Raw genomic sequence first — 4,733 nt, 5'->3', positions numbered from 1 at the left:
AGGTAGAGTAAGCAAGCTTTGCAAGATGACGATGGTCCGAGATGACGTTGGTCGTGAAATCTTAAACCGCGTTCGTTTTCTTTTGGGAAAATTTTCGTGCAAATGAAAGGAGATTTAGGTAAGATTTTCCTTTTTTCTTTTTTGCAGAGAACACTTTTTCTCTAAGGTTTCAAAATGATCTTTTCAAAACGTGAATTAGGATTTATAGAAATAGTCTCGAGCTGAAAGAACACCAGAGAGTTGCAACGCTTTTAGTGTTCTTCAAACAAATGCACAAACACACACACACACACACACATACGCACAAAAAAACACTATAGTTGGCATTTCCTTTTCAGGAGGCCTCGACCCATATAGCTTTGGAACCCAAGCACGCTATTCATATGGGAACTGGATCTAATAGATACAATTGATAAATATATAACCTTTATTCCCAGTATATACAATTTTACTATTATATGCTCATTGAGACCATAAGTGGATGCCTCAAAAAATAAATAGAAAACTTTCCAGTATTTTGGTTTATGGTTGTCACTATAAAGCCCTGTTTTCAAATGAAGAAATTATGATGTCCAGTAACGAACCCGAGTTCCATAATCACAAGATGGTCACGTTGCCGATGAACAATTAATGTAAAAGCAAACTTCTAAATGGCTGGTTTTGACAAAATGTATCCAAAAAAATATAAATATGATTTAAGATTCAATTAACTAAATTACGCATATCTGGTAAAATGTGGCCAGTGATTAACATATATATTTCAGCCTGAAAAGCAAAAAATGATTGTAATTTAGATTTGATGGGTAGGATGGCTCTAATAAATGTATCAGAAAACCCAAATATTGACCCCCCGAGAATTAATTGAATGAAAAAATACCCTGGTGGTACAACGTGAATTGTGAAATAACCCGGGTCACCCTCATGATCATACGTCAAAATTCATATAATGCAATAACATGCTTTACAAATAAAAAAACCTAAAATTTATAGTATTGACTTTCGATTAGAATTAAATTACATCCCATATATCTATATATATATTATTTATGATTTATATGTGACATATATAATATATAAACACATGATATTATATACCATCTTAAAATCATATATTCCAGGAAAAACTTAACTATATTAAACCTGCCCCTTGTTCTGATAGACTAAAACGCCAAATATTTTATAGCTAATATTTATATGAAAGAATATATAAATATGCCAACAACTGGCATATCCTCATACCTACATACCCTAGACTAAATATTTAGACTATATATATATATTAATTATGATATGGCCTTGTATTATATATATATATAAACTCAATATATACATATATTAATATAACATAACCAATTTTAAATGCCTTTATATATGTTCTGCTATTATTGTTGACCATATTTTGCTGAAATACAGGTACTGTACATGGTTGTTGAAGATCAAACGAGCAAAAAAATGCAAATCCCGCATCTTCATAATTATTTAAACAGTTTGAAACAAGATTAACTATATATAACATGATGTCAAGGGAAAGGAAGAAATTTAGAATCCGCTGTTAATAGTTTTAAACATCTTTGATTGTAACTTTACAACGAATATTTTATAGAAATAAAGTCAGAGCTTCTGTATGTGAAACCACTAACTGGCAACAAAAGCCACCCTGTTCATTCTGGCCCAGTTCTTTCCGTCGTCATTCCGTAGTTTGAGTCCATTGAAAATCATTTTAAAAATGAAACTCTAGTGAGTGGTAACATGGGGCAAAAAGATACAAGTTGGCGCAAATGAAAAAGCAAACTCCGAATAAAAATATTTGAGATGATCTTTTTTTCATAAGGTTTATGAATGTGATAAGTTCTGAACTGAAACGGTTCCCAATTTTATTAACTCCAGTATCAAAATGTTACAATTTTAAGTGTCAGAATAGTTATAGAAATACATTTTTGATCTGAAACATAATTTCAAATGGAATTTAATGACAGTTGAATAATTTATCACTTTATATATGACCCTCCAGCAGCAATTTAAGACAAAAACAAATATTAAATTATTTTTATATTCAAATATTATATAACAACCTCTTAACGCATGATGGATTGTAAAGCAACTATTTATAATCTTGTGTAAATTAGCACATCTGGTCAACTTTCAGAAACGATATCGTATAACCTACTTGTTTCTACTTTGTCCGATCGTTGTAAAGCATATCCTCTTTGCCATTTCTGTATCGTTTTCAAAAGAAATCACTTGGTCCGTAGATAAATTTACATTTATACATTATTTGTCTCTGTGTTTGCAGATGCCACTTTACACAATGTCAACATCAATCAGATTCATGGATAACTCACATCCACACGCATTTTCAGTTTGTCGATGATTAGGTTGAATCTGTTATTTAATTAACAACCATTAGACAAAAATTGCTTTCTCCAGGGTTGAGAGGAATACTACATTTATAGGGTCTGATTTACGTTGACACGGCCTTATTTCATTGTCCATGATACTGGGCTCACCACTGTATCCATCAAAACTACGTAGCCATTCCATACCTGGAAAAGACCATATTCTTCAGCAATTTTATTTAGCTGATCCCACCTTTTGGGTGATAAGTTATGCAGGAGAGATATCCATCAAGAACAAATGTTCAGATTCAGGGGTCTTGTTATTTAATGACAGTTATAGAAATTGACTGAAAATCACGTGAATCGGCCAACTGATAAATCTGCTTTCTGAAAAACGTGTTTGGCTTTGAATATAGGATATTTACTGATTTATCAAAGTCCATAATATCCTGTAATGTTAAATCCCCAGCTTGTTTGTGATGTAATCTTTTTAGGATTTATATTGATATATTGATAAATATTAATATTTACTGATATAGAGTAGCCAATATTTTGACTTTATATATATATTTATTTAATTTAATATAAATATTATATGGCCGATCATTTTCTATACTATCGCTATTGCCCACATTTCATATTCATGCAAACATTAACATCTTTTGGCCACACCCCAGTATTTCTTTTTACATATTGATAATAATACATGGGCATAATTTATATTATGTGAATCTGATTAAGAATAAATTAATAATTGAAAGATGACTCAAAGAATTTTTCATTCAAGTTAGAGGAGTTAAGTCATCAACTAAAAATGTCAAGTAATTCATTGAATTTCAGTCAATTTTGTCTCGTTCAATATTGCCCTTCCAATTTAGTAAACTTTTGATCGATAGTCGTTCTAAATTAATGACCCAGAGTTATAACAACAATGGAATCTTTATAGCTGAAAATGAAAGTTTGGAAGATTTATGGTCAAAGGATGTTTATGAAAAACAGTGTTTCATTTTTTTTTGGGAAAAATTTACCAAATGAAAGGTTGATTTAGGTCAGATTTTCCATTTGCAGAGAACACTTTTTCAAGGTTTCAAATTCTTTTAAAACATGCTAAAAACATGAATCTTTTTATTTGAAATAGTCTCGAGTTGAAAGAACACCAGTTCAACACCCTTAGTTTCTTCAAAGAGTGCACAAACACACACAAACAACACACACACACACACAACACACATCACACACACTGCCCAATTTTTGGCCCACCTTTTCAGGAGGCCTCTTGTAGAGCTTTTAATGTTAATCTACAGATATCTGGGAAACAAAAACAAGCAGAAAACAATTTCGCCTAGCAACCTTTGTTCCAGTTGTACCCCCTTTTCATATTTCACTTGAGACATTTCCCATGCTTTCTCAATGTAGAGTATGCGCATTTTGTGTGCTAGTGCGTATTTTATAATTTACTAAACCGCATAAAAATTGTGCAAAGAGAGAAAATGGTTATTTAGTCAAGTAGGATGGCATGGTCACACCTTTTCTTACTTCGAAATTATTTCTAGTTCATTATTGCAATAAGTCAGGTTCGCCTGAATAAGAAGAACTGCTTTACAAAAAAATAAGTAATAGTATTGGCTCCTTCTTTCCATTTCATCTCCATATGGTTGCATCCATTTTCAGAAAGCGTATCTGAACCTGTAGGCTACCTTTGTCATTTATTCGAAGAAAATACATGACTAAACCTGCCTCTTGTTCTAATAGTAGCCAAATATTTTAAGCTCAAGTTTTAATGTAAACTCCGCTTAAATATGTTGACTGGAACTGGATTTATACATACGTACATACACACATATAGACATATATATATATATATATATATATATATATATATATATATATATATATATATATATATATATATATATAGACAAGAAATCATGTTAACTGACAAGTACTGAAACATCGCCGATTTTTTTTTGGCATGAAAAGTTCCTAATTAGTTTCCCGAAAACTTATTTTTCTTCAGCAAAGCTGAAACTTTTTCCAGGCTATAATGTCCTTATCAATTAGGAACTATAAGTCTATATCTTAACGCTTTCTTATCCTAACGTTCCCTAAATAAGCATTCACAGACTGCAGTAAACGTGTCCCATTAATACTCGAGCTGCTTTTGAAAGTAGCTTCATTCCCAAAGACTCAGGATTCCTTTATTTATTGTCTGTCATCCGCAGTCAGACTGAATGGCATGGCATTCACAAGACCGCCAAGGGGATGTCAGAGCTCTCCTCCCCTCCCCTCCTCCCCCTCCTCCTCCCCAAAACTTGCATGAATAATGTCCAGGGAAATGATAGAACAACGACTAGTACATGACAACAGAAGCAGCATGCATATGATGAGGGGAAATAA

This window comes from Macrobrachium rosenbergii, chromosome 16 (assembly GCF_040412425.1).
Source record: "Macrobrachium rosenbergii isolate ZJJX-2024 chromosome 16, ASM4041242v1, whole genome shotgun sequence".
In the NCBI taxonomy this organism is placed as follows: Eukaryota; Metazoa; Arthropoda; class Malacostraca; order Decapoda; family Palaemonidae; genus Macrobrachium; species Macrobrachium rosenbergii.
The sequence above is the reverse complement of the archived record's forward strand: the minus strand, read 5'-3'. Positions refer to the sequence as shown.